The sequence below is a fragment of the Anser cygnoides genome, chromosome 15 (genome assembly GCF_040182565.1).
Source record: "Anser cygnoides isolate HZ-2024a breed goose chromosome 15, Taihu_goose_T2T_genome, whole genome shotgun sequence".
NCBI lineage: Eukaryota > Metazoa > Chordata > Aves > Anseriformes > Anatidae > Anser > Anser cygnoides.
The window spans coordinates 8,483,674-8,504,811 of record NC_089887.1 but is presented as its reverse complement, the minus strand read 5'-3'; the positions used below and the strand labels follow the sequence as shown (position 1 = coordinate 8,504,811).

The 21,138-nt window shown below is 43.0% G+C and overlaps 1 protein-coding gene across 24 annotated transcripts in view; it reads left to right on the top strand.

Moving 5' to 3' along the window:
* Positions 1 to 21,138, top strand: part of LOC106033474 (acyl-coenzyme A synthetase ACSM4, mitochondrial-like) — a 206,934-nt gene that overhangs the window by 140,931 nt on the left and 44,865 nt on the right. For 22 of the 24 annotated variants that reach the window (XM_066977917.1, XM_066977919.1, XM_066977929.1 and 19 more), the window contains one exon: positions 4,007 to 4,140. The gene's annotated coding sequence lies outside the window, so the exon portion shown is untranslated. The remainder of the gene's footprint in view (positions 1 to 4,006; positions 4,141 to 21,138) is intronic. The other 2 variants (XM_066977931.1, XM_066977930.1) reach the window with 1 other exon arrangement.

Genomic DNA, 21,138 nt, shown 5'->3' with positions numbered 1-21,138 from the left:
AGTAGTTGTACAGAGAGCAAGGGACTGATACTGAGCTTGTCAGTGGGATGAAGAATTTTTGCCTGTAAAAAGTTGTCCTTGACAAGTGGGGAGATTTCAGGTAGCAGTAGCAATAAATCCTGGCTACAGTGCCCCAGTCGTTACCACAGCATTGGCTTCCAGCTTCAGCTTCCTTGTAGACAGGTGTTCATGGACACCAGGTCTAACATACCACCACTGGCTTGTTAGCCTGCAGCTCCTGCATAAGTCTACGAGCATCTTTCCTGCTGTTGGCAGCTACAGGATATAACTGTATGTAGAATAGGGTGTGGGAATAACTCCATGTATGGTAAGAGTAGGCTTGTTGCATAGGAAGCTTTTTACTTGCTTGATTTTTCCTTTCAGAATTCTAATTATTTATTGCAAGCACTGACTTCTCAAATAGCTGCTGCTTCTCATCCTGCTTTGGACATGTTTTATGGCCTTCTGGAAATAGCTAAGTACAGAGGTACAGTTAGAAAGGCAGAAGTGTATTGAAGCAGGCCCAACTTAGTCACTTAAAAATTGAAGCCTACAGTTACTTAATTTTGCAAAGAAGGAAATCTCCCAGTCCAGCTGACATTTTAGTACTTTGTCTTCATTTTGTGGCTCAGGTGAGATTTTTTCTAACCCTTACAAAACAGTGATTTGATTCAACCTCTTTTATTATTTCAACTTGGATTTGGTTAGAGGTACCTTTCTAGAGCTTGTGGCTCCATTTTACAGATTAATTTGTAGGCAAAGGAAGGATAATAAAAACATCTCTAAATTGTTGGCCTGGGAATGTCAACTGACCATTGTTTCTTGTTGACTTCTCTTTTGGCAAGATGTCATGCCGCTGCACCTTTGTGTGAAGACCGTTCTCTTACCAGAGAGCTAGCTGTAAGAGTAGTCCATTTAGATGGAAAAGGACGTGAATTTTGCCACACAATTGACAGACGAACTGTACTGGGGAAGGGATGCAATGCAGTGGAAAAGAGGATAATGAAATAAATGAAGAGATTTTACTACTCTCCAGATTTTCAGCATAACTTATATCTGCAGCCCCATTCACTGGATGATGCTTTTACAGGCTGGCTTTTGAATTATTCTCATATTCAAGGGATTTCAGTATTCCCACATGATTGCACTGCTTTAGTGTTGTAATAACGTTGTAGTCTGCCATTAATTACCCTCCTGTACTGTTTTAGTCACAATAGATCTAGTGCTAGGCTTTAATTGGTCATCCTTCTTAATTATCAGTTAATGGTGTGTATTTCTGTATTGGTTTTGGTTTTGAACCCATGTTGGAATATGCCGAGAGATTATCAAAAGGCTGCATAATAAGAGATTGTCTTTAAATGAAACAGGGAGGGTGAAAGGGCAACAGTGGCAAACAGGAGCCTCCTAGAGCTGTGTCCTCCAGTCTCGTTTCCGAAGAGCAGAATATGTGCAGTGTCAGAGTGCCTTTACTGACATGTGGGGCTCAGGTTGCAGAGCATCCTTAACACAGCATTAAAGCAGAAAGATGACTGCAAGGAGTCTGTTGATACCAACTGCAGAGGTGAGATGATGAAGAAAGTCTCAATCAACAGTGAATTTCACAGTAAGCAGGGAAAGCGTTAAGGAAAATGACTCCTAATGAGCACAGAGCTAAACTACTGATAATAGTACTGGGAACTTACCTTAATTTGCCTTGACAAGGAAATAAATTGTTATGAAAACAGCTGTTTAACAATAATTATCATGCTTTGATCTATTTATGTTATGGGATACCATAGAACATCTGAAGTCCATCATTAAAACTGGGCGGCATGATACAAGGCATGATGCTGCTAGCAGGCGGCTTCTGCTTTCTCTGGAGTAGCGTGAAACTCCACAGTGCTGATACTGTGCTGATGTTAAGACTCGTGCAAAAGCTGCTTAGAGCAGTAACTTAGAACATCTTCAGTATCTTTACATTAGAGTTGGATCACAAACGGTCCAATTGTGAATGGTTCTGAGTGTCTGTAATATTCATTGAATTCATTTAGGGCTACCTTTCTTATTTTTTTGGTTCTTTCCCAGTAGGAGCTGGGTCTGTGCTCAGCAGATACTCAGTTTCTGTCAGAAAATTCATAATCCCTGTCTTGAATGTCTTTTCTGGCTGTTTTTCCAGCGTGGATGAAGCTCTTGAATTTAAAAATACTAATAAGCACATAGTAAGCACATTTTCAAATGTTTCTATGTGAATCAGCACTAATCTGTGAAAATAAAATTAGAATTTCATAGAAAATTGAGTCTGATCATTCACCACATCTAAATTCCTCCACAACCACAGAGTCAGACTTCAGTAGATGAGGTGTAACACTAACCAAATCTACTTAGTTAAATGTGCTGTGAATACATGTAAATTGTTGATGGAAACAGAGAGATCTTCTGGTGCCAACTTAAAAAAAGCTAAATTGTTTCAAGCCCTTGGCAAACTTGTTGGAGAAAAGAAACATCGGAAATAGTCTAGAATAATTCACTATATTCTGGGGCCAAATTCTGGTGTCCACAAAGCTCTGTCTTAGTTGTTGCTCATCCCAGATCACCACAGTATCATTAACTGTGAAGAGCTGTGATCAAGGGCCAAGGTACTCTTACTTAATTTGAAGTCCAAACGGAACAAAAAAGCTATACCAGCTCCCACAGCACTCTGCAGTCAAAATGCTCAGTGCTACGTCAGTGTAATTTGGAGGGTTTTTTGTTTGTTTGTTTTTTGTTTTTTTTAACAGGGACCATTTAAAAAATGGGGTTCTGTCAGGGTTGATCAGTGTGTAGTGGCTAACTGAAATGCAGACTTTATGAAATACTTACTCATGGAAAATGTAGCACTCGGCACCTCTTCCTAACAAAATGACAGTCAGATAAAACAGGCAGAATGGGTTTGTGCTATACTTGTAAATAAAAGCAGAAATGCAGTGGGAATGAAATGAACTTGTGAAAGTAGACCCTCTTAAAAATAGTCATCTAGGTGTCAAAAAAAATTAAGAGCTGCTGTTCTTCTGACGGACTTATGTGCCATTTACTCTGGAGGTGAAAAAACAGCAAGCAGGACAGTCTGGAGAAAACAGGCTGGTAAATCTGCTCACTGAAATCTAATGCTTCTGTATTAAAAGTAATGAGCTTTATTAAAGGTAGCGAGGAGTGAGCAACTGGCAGGTGAGACTTTTGGCAGGGGGCAGAAAAGGGAATATGAAATTGGATTTGGGAGCATCACAATGCCTGAGCATCATGTAACCCTTCAAACTGACCTCTGAGCTTAAAAAGCTTACTTCTATAATAACTGTGGTGTTATTGGAATGATGCAAGTATGAAATGTTTAGTATTTCACAGGAACTCTAGCAGTTTACTTACTAAGTGATTTGCTCTAAAAACTTCCTAGAGAAAAACCTCTTACAGTCATTCAGTAAACTTACTGTTCATTACAGGTTAAGGACCTAATTTGTTTCTGATACAAAATTAAAAGCCTGAGCTCACCCAGCAGAGAAAGATTTGATCAGTCAGTGGAGAGATGGTCTTAAAGTTCATAATTCAATACAATATAAGCAGGGCTGGAGACAGGGAAGCCACTTGCCACAATGACACTGACTCTGCTGCAGGTTCCAATCAGAAGAGAGGGTGTAAAACTGTGCAGGTGTTAGTAGGCTGTTGATTTGAAGAGCAGCCATGAGCCAGAGCACATGCTGACTTCTTGGTGTGGTCTCATTGGTACTAGATACAGCAAAAATACAGGCAATGTCATGTCCCCCTTAGTCTGGGGTTGGCTGATGTCCTGCAGGATGGCAGTTAATATACTGCTGTTATCAGCAGTGTTTGCATTAGATGTTGAAAAAGAAATGCAGGGTTTTGTTTTGTTAAGTTTAAAACTGGCCCTGATTTCCCTGAAATAAGAATTGTGCACCTTAAACTAAAGGCTTAGGATAAAATCATAAAGGGATAAACAGGACAAAAATAACATCCTGACCTCCCTCCCCACTTTCAGTTTCTCCCAGTGGTGTCTGGAGCGATGCTGTATGTGGCAAATGTGTCTGGAAGAAAGGGCATGCTATCTGCGTCCAGAAGCATGGAGGTGCAGGTATGTGAGGAAAATGTGCCACGGAGCTCGCAGTGCTGGAGGTAAGATGAGCCCACCCTATGCCCTGTCAGGGCTACGGGACACTTTCTTTGTGGGTGTAATACGGACTTACAGAGTTGTTCAGGTTGGAAAGGACCTTTAAGTTCATCTAGTCCAACCTCTAATCTAGTACTAAAGTCCACCACTAAACCATGCTATGAAGTTCTATATCTGCATGTTTCTTGAAGATCTCCAGGGATGGTGACTCAGCCACTTCCCTGGGCAGCCTTTTCCAGTGCTGCACAACCCTTTCAGGAAAGAAATTTCTCCTAGTATCCAACCTAAACCTTGCCTGGCACAACTTGAGGCCATTTCCCTTTGTCTTATCACTTGGATATGAAGCTTGCTGTGTAGTTGGCAATGTGGCAAAACAGCTGTCACCTGCAAGAATGTGTCAGCCCTAAATACCAGAATATCATTTTAAATTGCTTTTTGTGATTGCCCTGTTGTTGCATTGAACAGATGTGCAGATTAGAACTACTGAAACGTCTCTTAAATAAGGTCAAAAAACGCACGACCAAGGAAGTATGCACCAGGACAATCTTGAAAGCATGACAAGATTAATTCTGAGCCTAATTCTTGACTGGTGTCGAGAGGAAGAGTTCCATTTACTTCAGTGGGACCCAGTTTTCACTTGGACAGACCAGAACTGTTTTCATGTAGCTTTGCCCTGAACCTTTCAGTAGCACATCCGTGGGTGTGTTTGCAGCTAGTGGTTCAGCAGAGCCCCTCTGGGGGAGCATAGCTGTGCTGGCAATCCTGGCTCTGCACGTTCAAGCAGGACCAGGTCTTTGCATGGAAAAGTTGCTTGCTTGAGGCTTTGGGGTGGAGTTTCCATTGCTCTGAAAAAATATTTTATTCTTGAAGTGGAGAAGGAGGTTAGTGAAGCATTCCCAGAAGTGGGTAGGATTGGTTATTAGGACTAAGTTCTGCCTCCACCCTGCATGGACATGCATTGCAGGACCTTGGTGACTGGAATAAGTCAGCTGTGTTATATCAGATCATCCAGCTGCTTGGAGAGAGAGCAAAAAGATTTTATATATTGAGTTTCAACATATGCTTGCAGCATTGCACATTTTATAGTGTGCTCCTTCCTCTAAATGCTGATATTTATCCTCTGCATGGGAAAATTACCATACAATCTGTTCTAAGCCTATACATTGATAAAGTGTAATAGTGCAATATCTCAGGGTATAATACCGTCTTTTTCTTAAGAACACCCTTTGCTGTCCAAAACAGACAAGTTAGCATCTTGACAAAGAGAAGCTTTGGGGTTTAGGTTTTACAAACTCGCTGCCTGACACCTCGTATGAAGTTGTTAATCTCTTAGGTCATAAAGCAAAGATTGAGGTGCAAAATGGCTTCTGGGCAGCTGTTGTATAATGAAATCTTAGTTCAGGGATTTGTTCTCAGCTCAGTATTCAAGGCTTGAGTCTGATTCCTCAGATATGGAAAATGTTCCGTGTTTCTCCCGTAAGACCAGTGAAAGGGAACTTAAATACGAAAGAGGATGCGTTGCCTGTCTGCTTGTCCCATTCACAGTTTTTTTATTTTGCAAGTATGTTTCTTTCTAATTTCTAATTCTCCCTGAAATCTACAGAATGAAAATACATGACCTACTGCATTTGCCTACTGTGCTCTGTAAACAGTGGTGGGAGGCAGAGTAGATGTGACCTTTTCAGGCTGCTAAATAACTCTGTATGTTGCACTATCCTGGAAACTTAAAAATGCTCCATAACGTGAAGATCACAGCTCATTCATGTCTCTAATGAGAGTGGGAGGTTTTCTGTCTTACTGTAATTGTTTTGGCCCTCAGCCTGCAAGCTGGGTTGCAGCGTGTGGCTGACACACGATGCAGCAGCCTGTGAGGAAAAGGCAGAGTTCTCCCGGTAGGTCTTGGCCCCTTGACAAATCCACCGGACCCCTGCTTCAAGACACACCATGCCGTATTTGTCTCCTTGGGCTTCCCTCAGTTTGAGTGGGCTACAGCTGTGTCTCTGCTTGGAGCACCCAGCATGTTTCTGAGCACAGTGTCAGTCTGTTAGCTTCCTCCACGCGGAAGTGGTCTTTAGGATCAATGCCTGTTAGCCTGACTTGTGGAGCCCTGCTAATGGTCCTTCTCTTGGCACCCATTTTCTGAGCCTGTTGGGCTCTGGTTTCAATGTCCCCAGCACATGTCCAGAGGCTACCTGGGCAGTTCCAGAGTTGTAAATCTGCCAACAATGTATGGACAAGGTATGATTTGATCTTCAGTAGTCTGGAATTTCCTTTGCATTCAGCACCATGAATAGAGGGGTTTGAAAAGAAAGGGTGAGAATGAATGTGCTTTTAGTGACCCATTGCCAGGATCTGCTGTGGGTCTGGCTCAAGCATCAAACTTTTCCTCTACTGACCAGGAGCCATTTCAGTGCAGGAGGTGGTGCTGTCCTGAGTTCAGAATAAGTTCCTTTCCCTTCCCAGTCGTTCTTATCACTTAAAATCTTGCATGAATGCCGTGTGCTGTCAGTGCCCAGACTAAGCAAAAAACCTCTTGTGGTGAGCTCTGCATCAGCAGGAGTAGTAGTTCCATGTCTATGGAGACATCTGAATTTCTGGTTACCTTCCAGTGCATTTCTGCAAATGGCTGATACTCAGCTTCATAGCACATAAAAAATTTAAAGAATCACTAAACGCTAAGTAAAAAAAATACAATGGAGTTCTCTGCACTCAGTGAAATTATTGAAGCAATAAAGAATAATGCTTTTGCAGATGAGGCTCCAGACCAAGCAGTGCAGAAGCAAATCAATAATGTCATACTTCTTGCCAGAATCAAAATACTTGTGGAAATAGCTGTGGAGTGAAAAGGGAAAAGGTTTGTTTCAATCAATCATTCTTGTTGTATAATGCAATATCACAGACCAAACTAGCTTGCTTGCTGGGGACTTTGAGCTTGAAAAGCATTTAATCAAAAATGTTGAGGTATTGTTTATCCTGAAGGCTTGTTATAAAGGGAGCATGTGATGGATACAGGGAAGGCAGAGTGAACCAGCGAGGTTGTATCGGGTCCTGGGCTTTTTCCTTGTGTGGCCTCATGCAGAAAGGAGATCACTAAAGCTGCAAGCCTGCTGCTTTGTTCAGAGCATCTCACTGCACGTTCAGCAGTGACTGCTGGTGGAACAGTGGGAGAAATGTCCAGTCAGGGTGTGCTAACAGGGAGGAGCTTGTTTGGTGTCTTTATGTTGGTAATATCACATTGAGCTGGAGTGCAGCTACCCGGTGCAGTGGTTCCCCACTCTGCTGGCTGCTACAGGTACACAGTGTTAGGTGCTCCTCTACTTGAGTAATTTGCAGTTTAAGCAACTAGAATGTGCTTAGAGAGGAGCAAGTTCTAATGAGGCTAAATGACCTGCTCAGGAAACTTGTAGTGGCACTGAGAATGGAATACAAATCTCCTGAATCCTAGTCCCCTACCTTTATAGGCAAGCTGGCCTTCTAATTGAACCAGAAAAGTTTTGACGGCTATCTTGCAGTTCTCTTGAAGGTTATCTAAAGGCTTGAAGCATTTTAGTTTTTGGAACAGAAGCTGTGCTCTCCATTCATTCTGAGTAATAGTGGAAGGAACTAGAATTATAAATTGAGATTCAGTACTTCCTTCAGCTTCTGAATAAAAACAAAATGTATAAAATGAGATCCATCTTATGATTACTCAGAACAGGATTTTCAACCTCTCATAAGGCAGGTCAAACAATGCCCAGAAAGTTTTCCCTCCTTTCCTTAGGCCATTAGAGAATTAAATTGATTGCATCATTTTCAGCATCATTTCACAACAGTCAATAGTCCATCTTCCAAATTGTATCAGTGCCTCATACCAGAATACCCATCTGGGAAAAGGAGCAGCTGCCCCTTACTGATACACAAGGCATTTAAAATTCTCCTACAGAAAATTATTCAAACAAAACAGTAAAATGGCAGTAATTTTCCAGCTCTGTTCTCCTGCAAATAGATTCTTTTGTAAGAATGAAATTATTTGCTGTTCTTTTCTTCTTCCCCCGTCAAGTAGTCTAAATTCACCATTATGTAGAGATGTTTAGATCAAAGGAGAATACACATAGTAATTCTGCTGTAATAGTCATAGGCACTAAATGAATAAAGTAAAGCCAAGAAGTCAACATAAGGGCTGGGAGGAATCAATTCTGACAATGTACTCAGTTGCACCACTGTGCCTTGTTACCTGGAGGCTTATTTACTGGTAGAGAGGGGAAGGACTGCCAGCCTGGCTGGTGTGAGCCTTGGGAATGAAGCAGGAAAGGCAGCAGGAACTGGAACATAGCTTCACGCTTCTGGAGGGTTTTTTCCCTCCCAAGCTACAGCACATTTTTCATAACTGCTTCATGAAAAATACTTTGTCCCTGGCTGACTCCTTTACGGATGATCCTCCTCCTCCATAAATTACAGCAGTGTAAAAGAGCTACTTGTAGTCTCATCAAGATTGCCCTGTAAATATATTCTGCATCAGTAACAGGGTGCAGCCGTGGTCCAGAGCAAAAGTTAACTTTAACCTTCCTGCTCTTGATTCCCAAATATAAAAACCAAAGCAGTTAGTGTGTATGTTTTCAGTGTTGGATCACACCTGGGAGGAGAACAGCTGTCAACAGACTTGCACCAAACAAAGCCGCAGTCTTCCTTCCAGCTCCCACCCGTAGGAAGCCATTGCTGGTGCTACTGCCGAGGTTAAAAGGCAGAGAAAGCATTCTGTCGCATGCAGCAACAGTTTATCACTTACTGGCCCAGTAGTGTTGCCCGGAGGCCAGAAAGGATTGGACATCATACTCTTAGATCAAGTCATTTCTGATTATTTTTTGTTCTGGAGGCCTAGAGTCCTCAGAATATTAAGAGTGGGTTGAAAGCAGTGAGACAGAGAGCATAACTTCGTGCTGGCCTGACCTTTCAGTGTTAATGGAACAAGCCAGCATCTGGACTGTAAGGATTTTCAGCTGCTCAGCCAAACTTCTCTTCCCCAACCCCAGAAGTTTTGCTGCAGCACTTGGCGCAAACAGCTCAGGCTGAGCCCCTTCTGCTGAGGGCTTTTGGTATGCTTATGGTTTGAGGAACCCCTGAGCTAGGAAACTTCCTTTCCCAGCATATCAACAGGGTTTTCCAGAGCACTGCAAAAGCAAGATAATTGCTTGCCTCTGGTTCAAGCTGGAGATGACCCCAATGGTAAGGTGAGCTGCTAGCAATCATTAGGGCTTAATTTCAGGCCCAACTCCATGCTAATGCAGTTATTTGGCTTCTGGCTTTGGCCCGTGGGTGATGGCTACTAGTTCAGACATCACTGCAGTGTACTTGGTTTGGTTTGTAGATACACCCTAAGCATAACAGAGCTCGAGATAAACTGATGCAACACTCCTAGTGGTGAGGTAGAACCTGGAAATATGCAGTGGTGTCAGTGTTACCTAACCTGTATCCTACCTGAAGATGCATACCCTTAGCAGAGTAACATCCTCTCCTGTGACTGCAGTGTGTAAGTGAAGTCCTCACGCCACAGAAAACTGCTGGGTAAGCTGACAGAAATCCTCCTGCCAGACCATCTGGCTGCAGGCACCACATTGTTTTGATCCAGACCACTGTTAACAAGCTGGTAACAGAAACCCCCCTGTGGGATTGAGAGTTGAATAAGAAAAAGCGCGATCTTGATTTAAAAAGGTCTTGATCGTGCATTAACCTGCCAAATGAGGAGGTCCCCATCCCACTGTGAACATAAACATGCTCTTAATGAGAGCACAGGAACTGTCAGGGACCAGTTTAAGTGAAAACAGCTACTTCTCCAAGCACCACCTGGTAAATCATAGGATTGCTGTTTGAGGTGATGCAGGAAGCGGAGAGGAGTCCTCTGCTTGTCTGAGAATGAGTGCTGTTTCTGGTAAGGTTGCTTGTAACAGTTCAATCCACATAATTTCAGTCTTCCTGGGTGTTAATACAGAGCCAGAAAACCTTTCTTCAGTGTGTAAAGAGGGAGGTACAAAGCTACTAGTGACCTTATCTGTTTGCCTACAGCTACTCCAGTTGTGCCCTCTCATTTTCCCAGAGACACATCTAGACTCATGTAAGAGATGTGCTTCCATATTATCTGACTGAGACAAATCTGTCAATACAAATTTTCTCCCTCTTCAGATGAGAGGATGAAGTTCCTCTCTCAGGAAAAGGCGGACTATTTTTCCTGCATAATTTGACTGGAGCTGACAGCGGCCATTCCCTGGCTGTATTACCCATTTACCAGCAAGTGGAATAGATCAAAGGCCAGTAGGGGAAACAAGAGGTTAAACATAATTCTCCTCTTCCAGAACCCGTGGAAGTCTGATGTATAATGTGCCTGGGAACATACCGTATGCCTCTGGTAACTGAGCTTCTCCGAGTACGTGATGGTTTTAATGGGGCTCTTGCTTCTTCAGATACTGCTCCAAAGACCTTCAGAGACCTTCAGCACAGGCTTTGCTCCACAGCTGAAAGCAGCTGAGAGGGCTAACAAAACACATGGGGGTAGTAGGGGGGGTATTTGCTGTTCTTGTTCAAGGGTCACCTTGGAGAGAGGAAGCATTTGTTTCTAGAAAACCTGGAGATCACAGATGTGTTCATTGTCAAAGAATGAAGGGATTAGTTCAGTCCTTTATTGTTCTCCATCCCACAAGTACAAAGGAGTGTATATGGCTTCAGGTTTGGAAGCCCTGTTTGTCCTGCTCTAGGTCAGCTCCAGAGGCAGGAGCTGCTTGAAGTGGAGCAGCATAGCTGGATCTGTAGGCTTCTGTTTGTGACCAGCAGCCTGCTTCATGTCGTGCTTGGCAGTGCTGATGGTGGGCTGATGCCATGAGCCTCCTGTTCCTAGCCTGGTATTTCTCCCTTGAAAGTGATCTGGGCTCTGTTCTGTGCGCTGCGGAGCTCTGGTTGCAGGGGAGACTGGAAAGAAATTGGAAGTGCAAATGACTGTGGTTGTGACGTGGCACCTGCAAAAACTGCTGTGACCTCAACAAGGGTCTTCATGGCCCACCAAGCTCACCGTGGCTCTCCTCCAGAAACCAGCAAGAGATTGTCACGCTCAGCTTCCCTTGGAAGCAGGGAGGGGAGGGATTATACCCTGTGTCACTGGCAGCTATATCATGCCCCTCAGAAGGTGAACGATTTGCATCTCCTTGCTGTTATTATCGGTCTTTACTTTAGCATTTTAAGTACCATTATTTCTTCCAAAATGCATTTGTATTGACCAGCAGAGACATCAGCCATCAGCAAACCTAGATATTCAAATATAATTTCTTGCATTTTGTTCCTATACTCGAAATGACACTTCCCTCTAATAGCACTCCCACAGCCTCTTTCAGAAATTATAACTGCTGTAGACTGCATGCCCCAGGAGGTGATCTCTGTAAATTGGCAGCTTTGCCTCTCTGTAAATCTTCTGCCAACTTGTGGAGTTCATGTGGTTCATCCTTTAGGCTAACAGCTTCTTTATATTTAAGAACACACACATGCTCACCCTTGGTGAGTTTCTCATCTTAACTCAGAAAAGCATTTCTTGCTGTTTCATTACCCCCTAAAATGAAAGCTGGTGCTCCCTTTTATGCTATAGCCACTTCATTTGGGCAGCTGCTGTGTTTGAACCTGTGGTACCTTCAGTGGGGAGAAGCGTTCTGGTTTGGGTCTTTGCTTGTGCTTATGCTGAGCTCCTTAGGAACAGCAGTTAGTGTAAATGACAGCTGGTGTGAGTAACTAAACTAATACACCCAGTGTTACATCTGTTAAATATGGGAAATACATTGTACTTGAACTATGCTGTGCAGTAAGCACATCTGTGTAGCTTGTCTGTGCTCCCATACCCTGTATCGTTCATCTGAAAACCTATACCAACCAAAGGGGCAAAGCTTAATGCTGTTTGTACTGTTACCATCAGTAAATACTCTTAGTCACAGGCCAGTTATGCTCCTTGCTTTTAACACAATTCGTCCATGGCTATGTATTGCTCTCACTTCTTGGAGTGAGTTCTGGCAAGGCGATACTGACGGCACCACACCACGTATACCTGACGTACTTGTGGCAAAGGTAACCAGTGCTTGATTTTGCACTACTAAACATCTTGTTTCAGAAAAGGACAGCTACTTCAGGAATGAGATTTTTATAAGTTCTTCTGAAACATGATGGATTTATGGATCCACTGCAAGATTCAGTAGTGTGAATTTATGCTAAAGATAGCATCCATAACACTGATTCGAACTTCCTTGTAATTTGGTCAGCTCCTCTGGCAGATGCTTTACCCTTTGCTGTCATGTAATGGCTGCCTGGGACCAAGAGCTTCTTTAACTCTTGCCCCCAGCTGAAGTCACAGGGGCTGTGGAGAGTTCAGGCTAGAACTGAAGCCGGGTGTTGGGAGCAGCACGTGATGGAAAACGCTTGCTTTGCCAGCCCTGGGAGGCTCGGTCGCCCGGCTGCCCTGGCTACATCTCCCACCCAGGTCCTTGATCACAGCTCACTGTTCCCTTCCTCTGCCCCGGTCTGGAAGCAATCGCTGTCTCTTCCTGTTGCTGTGCTGAAGCAAGGAGGGAAATTATGTAGAAACTGAAGGAACAGCTGTAAGCACACATGGGCAGGTTCATCCTGGGTGGAAAACCTTCAAAATGGTCAGCCCTGGGGACAGGGTAGTCAGAGAACGAAGAACAAATTGTTGGTTGGAAAACGCAGCTCTTGTTCTGATCACGTAATTCTCTATGTAATTTTTATGCTGACAGATGCACAGATCATTCTCTGACATGGTCGCTTTCACTTGCACCCTGAAGTTTGGGGTTGTTTAGGAGAGTGATTGCCTGGGATTTCTCTGCCTAGGATATGGTTGGCCACCAGGCCAAGCTAAAAGGCACTTGGTGAAGGGTTCGTCTCAGAAAGCAGGCTGGCTCAAGGCAGTAGGAACTGTTGTGAGGGGGATAAAGATGAAATGCCTGCACTACCAGTACTCAGATGATCTATTCCTCAAAGCAGTAGCCATAAATTTGTTGAAATAGGCTTGGCTCCTGTGGTCAAAGCTTCATTTATGTAGCTGGTGATCTCTGTAAAATCTCTTCTGACTTTGCTGTCACTAAGTTGGTGTTGTGGTAATCCTGCCCTGCATACCAGTAGGCAGAAAGAGAATTGGGTGCCTGTTGTGTGTGATAACACACACATAACATTTGTGTGTGATAATGTGTGATAACACATTCACGTGCTAACCAGATTGACCATCTTGCTGCATCTGCTGCTCACAACGATTGCTCTTTCAGAGATATCTCCCCGTGGTTGGTGTTGTGGTGGCAGGACCCTATAGCTCGCAGTGCTGTGGGTTCTCTTGTCTCAAGACACTAGAGGTATTTTCAGAAGGTGTCATGGGTCACGCTGAAAAGGCATTTGCTGAAATGGCATAGGGAAAAGACATGGGGAGCTATTGGATCCACAACTTCTTTAGCAGACCGACTGATGGAATAAATAAGTCATTAAAAATATGAAAAAGTTATAAACAGGACATGAACAACTCTGATGGGGGGTCACATAGTCTGTTATGCAAAGTCTTGGACCTTTCTACTACAAAATGCTTGACAGTAACCATCCTGGCAAATTTTCCTTGTAGGTTCTGCTTACATAACCCAAATTAATGTATGTATTCTAGTTCTCTGAGTGACATAAGCTTTACAAGGGGTATCTTTTGGTGTAGGTTTGTACTTCTGCCGTTGGTATAGCTGGCTAGAGATGAAATATTTTTGGTGTGCACTGAACCTCCATGACTATGCAACACAAATGAGGAAGTGTGGGCCATGTCTTATTTTGATGCAAAGGTTATCTCAGATAGGTAACAGTACAGGACTTTGTAATTATCTTTAATTAGAAACACTGATAATTATCTATTGCAAAGTGGATAATTGCAGTACTTCTAACTAAAACTGACTTGGTGACTTCTAGAATGAGAATGAGGGCTGTTCTTCCTCTGCTGTAACATGGGTTATACCTGTCACTCAAGACAAGGGGAAGTACTGATCTCGCAGCTGTGCTCAATCTATTTCCTGACAATGTGAACACTGATGGATTCAGGGAAAAATATCCCAGCACAGTCTGGTGTAATGTATCAGTGGTGCACACTGTACAGTTTTAACAGAAAACCCATGATCAAAAATTTTTCAGGGAATTGTTTTTTTTTATCCTATTGGCAGCTTTCACTTTAGGTTCAGCTGGAATGTTCTCCACTGTCTGGCAGTCTGGGCTTTGATTAAAACCGCACTAAAACTGTAACCGTAAAACACAGCCTTGTAAATCACACAAATAATTCCATGCTGGAGTCTGAAGGCTCTTCTCAGAATATAGCAGTGCAGGGTGGGTTGCACTGATAGTTGGTCCTCTGTGTGTGTGATATGTCTTAGAGATGGAATCACTGTGTATTTAGGACTGGATGGAGGAGCAGTCAGCTGCAGAACGTCTCTCCTCTTATAAAACTTGTACTCTTATTCTTCATGCATGCATCTCCTCTCATGTTCTTTTATCATGCCCTATGTATTTTGTTTTCCATGTTGGGAAACCACTAGCATTTGGTCAGTGGTTTGCTCTTCCACCAGTCCTGGGGTAGCTCTTCATTTCACACATCCCCGTTGCATCTCCTGGATGCACTCTGCCCTTCCCTCTGTGTTTTCTTTTTTTTGTGACACTAAAAGAACATGGGGAAGGAGGAGGAATAGAACATGATGAAGATGTGTCACTTATCTGCCGTGCTTGAGTATGAGGTTGAAAAGTAATATCAGCAGAATGAGTAACTTAAATAGAACACAAGTCTTCATGTTGTCCTCTAAAAGAGATGCTGAGAATCCATGAGATTGAAAGGGTGTCAGAAGTTTTGATCAAATTCATTCTCTTCTGTAAGTGAATGTATTGATAGTATTAAACTTTGAGAAATGCTGGATTCTTCTGAAGAAGACACTTGTGTCTTGCTCTGAAGCCTTATCCTACTCCTAATGCTACATTCAGTCTGCTAAATATAGATAATTTTCTGATATTCAGGCATGAAGAGAAGGTAATTAGTGGTGTTTGCGTACAAAGAAAGCTGATTTGTGCAGGGAAATCACAAACTCTCTCTCCCTCATTTCTGTGATGGAGAACAACTGTAAAACTGTAACATACCCTTTTTCTGCCTTTCTAAGGAGAAAGTTAGCTTCTTTAGTCAAAAATGGACTCAGAAATGTGGAAAGTTGATCCAACACAACAACTTGAGCAACTTTTAATTGAAAACGTTTAGTAGCAAATCATGTTCATGAGCAAATGAAAATCAGAATTTGAATTAGGACAATACCAAGTCATATTAGCTAAAAATAATGATCTGGTCTTCAACGTGTATTAATCATCCTAGCTTCATCAGTTGAAGAGCGTGTCAGACCCTGTTGCTGTTGTCATCAAAGCTCTCCTACAACAGGAATGTAAAAATCAACAAATCGATAAGATGGAGAAGAACCAGCAGCTGGAAATTCTGTTGTTCCTGAAAGCTCCAAAAAGTCCAGAGATATTTCCCACATGTAGCACGTCTTCAGGTGTTCAGTTGTTTTAAATTTGTAGAATTAGGCAAAACATTTTAATACCACTCAGGAAGACACTACAGAAAGATTTTTGAGACCCTTTTTTTTTCGTTTCAGAAATATTTTTTTTGTCTCAATGTTTTAGTTTAAGAAAAAATACATCAATCAGTCTACTTCCAACAGGCCAGTTACCCCTCTTGTGAATAGCTCCGTCAGCTTTAATTAACTGGAAGTCTCTGGTTATTTGCATTTATTGGAAAATGTACTTAGTGCTCAGCTGATCTTTCCAGAAATGCTAGAGCTTGGTAAGTGTTACATATGGATGTGAATGATCTGGTAGAACCTTCATTGAACACTTCTGTAATGTGAATACAGGGATGGGATCCTTAGGGTCCTCACGGGGGCTGTCCATGAGGTCTCTTCCCTTCCAAGTATGATCTTTGACCCTGTGGTGCTCGTGTTCTGTCCCCAGGTCAGCGAGTCCCCCAGGGGGTCAACACAGAAGAACAAGATCTTGCTGTTTACCAGCAGGTGGCATTAATGGAGCAGTCAGATGTGCTTTGGGCATTGCTAATGAAGAAACTTGCTGCGCTGGCTTCCTGGAAAGTTAGGCTTATCGTGTCCTTTTTACTTGCCAGCTCACTCACTTAAGCTCTGCCTGGTTTGCTTTTCTGACACTTCCAAATCTTGTGCTGAATGATGGCCTTTAATTTGTATTGTTTACCACTCAGTGATTTTTTTTCTTCCTGAAGTCATACCGCCTTATTTCTCATCGGCCTGTATGACTGAAATGTTGTCAATACTAGGCTCGAATACATTACTAGGAACCAGATTATAAAAGAATAAATGGATTTGGAAAAGTCCTTTGGACGATTCCAGTAAGAATGAGAATTTGTATGCAAAGATTTGATCATTCAAAAACAAAAACCACAGTGGCTGTCAGCTGGAAGAAGAGACTTCAGGTCACAAAATGAAATGAATTTCAAAATGAAGACATTAGTTTATCCAAATGGATTTTCTTTTCACATATCACAAACTACTGTTCACTTTCAGCAATGACTACTCAACAAAAACCCATCTTCCCCACCCAGTACGAAGTCCCCTGGTTGCTTAGGAGCACATTCTTCACATTTCCACCCTGATGTGCCCTCTGAGGAAATGTTCTGATTAATTCTTATGCCAGCCAGCATCTTAGTTCAAGGGTTTCTTCTGAGCAAATAAACAGAGGGATTTACAGCAAAGATCGTCAATCAAGTATGGACTAAAGTGTCCAAGTCTCTTCCTTCACTGAGCCTTAATAAAGGATTACATGGGAAATTATCAAGGACTAGAAAAAAATAGTATAGAGGCATATAGTTAACATGACTGGGAAGGTGGTTAAATCCCACCCTTAGCTCTTACAAAAGCTGTAGTCGCCACACATAAAACCAAGTATTCTGTGAGGCACTTGCTGCTGTATAGCCCGTGTAAAACAGCAATACAGGGTTTTGCAATGTGGCCAGTCCTCCATGCAACTGTGGTTGCCTTGGTCCACTGAAGTCGGGGAATTTTCACTTCACCTTCAGCAGAGCTTTTTTCCCCCCTTATGCTTGCAGGAGGCATCTGAGCAAGAAAGGCACGAGTTCAAACTCAGTGCTGAAGTAAGTGGTAGTGCACAGAACTTGGAGTGCAAAATACAGAGATGAACTTAAGAGGACGTGGGTTAAGGAGCCAAGCCTCTTTTTGCCTCAGTAAAGTAAGGACCAGAGCCACAACCAGCTACATTGACTGGAAGTGAAATTCCCATCTTTGGTGAGAAGCCTGGGCTCCTGGCTCCTGGCTGTGAACGCTGAGGGCTGTGGGACTGCTACACTCAGTGTGGTAGTGGTTAGGCAGTCCTGCAGGGAGAAATCCTACCTTCCCAGCTAGAACCTGCTCCAGCTCTATAAAGAAGGCAGCTCAGCTTATGAACCGGTAGCTTTGCCTCTGAAGAGGAGAAATACTTAGCACCTGCTCAAAAACAAGGCCAGGGAAGGAAAAATTAGGTAGAAGCCCCACATTATCGCGGTCTATTAAATACATGCTTCGAAAAGCTCATGCTTGAGCAGTGATGTTTACACATGGGGATACCGTAGCCTCTAATTACGATTCTACCTATGCTGTACTTGGCAAGGAGACAGCATTTGTTCGAGGGGGCTCTTGCCAGCTGTGCTGGTGAAAGTGCTTTTCAATAAGATTCCAATTAAACGCTTTATTAATATTTATTATTCACTGGCTGCAGCTATTGGTAACATGTATTTGCCCAGGAGAGCTGAAATGAAATGCAGCAAGGTCTGGCTTGCTGGGGAGGTGGAGGAAACGATGCCTTAGTTGCTTGTTCTCTGCACGGTGGGTAAGCGCTGATGCACAAATGCAGCCTTGTGAAGCGTGGGGTCCCCGTTCAGTAAATCCCTCAGCTTCGGCGTAGCTTCTGCCCGTCGGCTGTGGGTCAGGAGCCCGTCCCTCCTCGTCCTGCCAGGAGTGGGCAGTAGATCTGGCGTGGTGCTAGCCCTGCTAATGTTTCACGTAGAGCAAATACTTTCCAAGGTGAACCTGGTAGCTGAGGACACGGCGGGGAGGTGTGTTCATCTGGATCCAGTAGTGTGCCATGTGAAACAGCCGACTCCTCCAAGATTAATGAAACAGCAGAGTTTTGCCTGGCCTTTGTCACACTAGTCCCCAAACATCCTAGCTCAGCTGGCAACAGCATACCAACAGAAACAGAACCACTGTACATTAGAAGAGATTAATCCAAATGCACAGTTGCACTGACTGTTCAGAAGGCTGGTTTTGATAGAAATGTGCATGCACGCTGAGAGTACTTCCAGGGGACTTAAGCTAGGACGAAGCTGTGGTAGAGACTAAAAGAATAATTCAGTTCTCTTTAGGACTGATTGTTTTCACTGTGCATCTGAGTGTTTGTGGATGATTGTCAATTCTGAACCATATTTTTCTTCCTTAGGATTTAAGAAAAGAACTTAATGAGGTGAATTGCCATCTGCAAGGTGTTCAAAACTTGTATTTTAGGGCTGAATAGGCAGCCATTTAGTGTTTTAAAAAAAATAAAGTCAGCATTTCTTGGGGACAGTTCACAATGCACCCCTTTTTTTTTTTTATTAATCTTTGCTATGCCTCACACTGATTTTGAATGCCTTTATAAGTAAGATTCCTGGCTGAGAGTTTTGTTTCCACGGCTCCAAACCATCTTGGTGCTACAGATTAAATGAGCTCTATAGACGGTGCACATTGATATCTCTTTACTTAGTCCTGTCAGTTTTAATTGATAGGGCTTATTTGTGTGCATGCGGAAATTTTTCAAATGATTAAAAACCAGTGATATTTGTGTGCTCACTGATACTCATTTACAGGAACAAATTTGATTAATAAACATTGATTTTTTTTGCATGGATTTAAATAATTTTTAGAATGTCTGAGCACAGTTATGATGAAATGCTCTCCTGTTTAGTCTATAGTAAAATAGCATTTAACTTAGTAAAGCTTGAGAAAGTGATTCAGTTTTAAACTTCTGGGACTCAGTTCTGCTTGTGCCAGTTGAGGAGCCACCATAGAGGCAGTGCAAGTTCTGTTTATTAAACTGGCAGAGGTTGGCATCATAGGGGAAGTGAGTTAGTGGGTCAGCTGAATCTGGTTTAAATTTTGGTTCCAGTAAAATATTTTGGAACTGTCTTGGGTCAGATGGAAAATGACCAGGCAAGGCCACTTGTGGGCACTGAGGGCACATCCTGCTGTGGTCCAGGGCCGGAGGAACCCAGCCCAGCTGGGAACAAGACAGACGTCACACCGCAGGAGGACCGTGTCTTACAGGCAGACTTTTACCAGATGCTCCATCAAGTAGATTTGTACCTCTTGCCATGCACCAGGGCACGGCAGGTGAGTCTGCACTTGGCCCCTTGTCTTTATACAACATCTGAGTGGCTGGAATAGAAATGAGACCATCATTTGCCAAGATGGCACATGTTTTCATTAATATGTCATCATGCACCTTATAATAGGATAGATAGCAGCTTCTGGATTGAGTCTCACATACAGTGGGTAGGAGCAGTGAAAATTAATATTTTTTCATTATCTTGAATGGTAAACCAATCTGCCAGATAGAGTGGTGCTGAACATTGCTTGCTGTGTTTTTCTGTGGATAAACTAATTAAAAGATTATAGCTTTCTGTGTTTAATAGTTGTTCAAAATATATTGGTGACGCTGCTTGCCATTCAAATTTCATCATGCTGAGAGCAGCAAAGGGAAGGCACGCTGACACGTCCTCTTCTGGATTCAGTTTGTCTCATTCACTCTCTAATCTGATCTCCCAGGATATCAGGTAAGGGCTTCTGTTCGTTAGTGAATGCCCATGTCCAGCAGTGAGCACGTTTACTTTGTGCAGGGCCCTACTGGCAGCGTCCCAGAGAGCTTGTTTGAGGTGCACAAGAGAACTGACCTCTTCATTTGTGTATAATTAAAAGAGCTTTGGCATGCTTAGTGCTAGAACTGTTTGTGTGATGTTTGATTTTGTAAATGACAAGGGTGCTGAGAAGCACCTGGTGTTAACTGCATCCCACGCTGCCCAGCTGGGATGGGAGCTGATGCTGGTGGCAAAGAGGCTGATCTCTTCTGAACCAGCACCCTGGTATCAGGGATCCTGAGGTTTGTTGTTGCTGCTAAGTGAGACTTCGATTTGACCTCATGGTGTTGCAGTTCTATGAAAAACTTGTTCTGTCCTTAAAGCAGGAGAATTAAATAGTACTTGGCATCTTCGAAGAAGAATTTTGCTTTAAATAATAGCTCAGCTGTGGTTCACAATTAGAAGTGAAGGAGTGAGCTGCATTTCTCAGATCTGCTCTCATGACTTAAGCTAGTTTCCAGTTTTAGATATTGCTATCTTTAGTGTCTTTTGAAATGTAAGAAATGAAAACATTTTGCCAAAGAATTTGAGGCAAAAAGTAAATTTGAATATTTGAATCGTCAAAAATATCTTCATGAAGCTTAGGAAAGTAGAGCACACACATGCTGTGGGTTTTCCCATGCTTGCAGTTTGCCACCTAACCAGCTGGCCGGGTGGTGGGACTGACCTCAGGAAGGGACTGGGACACTGCAGGGACCTTGAATGCCCTCATGTGCTTCCAGTGGAGAAACTTAAGACAGGTGAGCCTCGATTCCTAAAGGGCTAAAGGTGGTTAAAGTGCCAAAGGACATTGCCAGGCACGGTGACCATTTGTGGTCTTCTACTGTATAGGCTGGGAGAGGTCTTGGCCATGCTGAAATTCTTGGGAGTCTGAGTGACTTTGCTGCCAGGAATCTGCTTTGCCTTCTCGGCTGTGGGGAGTGACACCTGTCCCAATGGTTTGTGGGGTTCTAATAGTGTATACACTGATGCTGTTGGGTTCCTTTCTGCACGAACAGCCCCAGGGTCTGTTTAGCTTGCA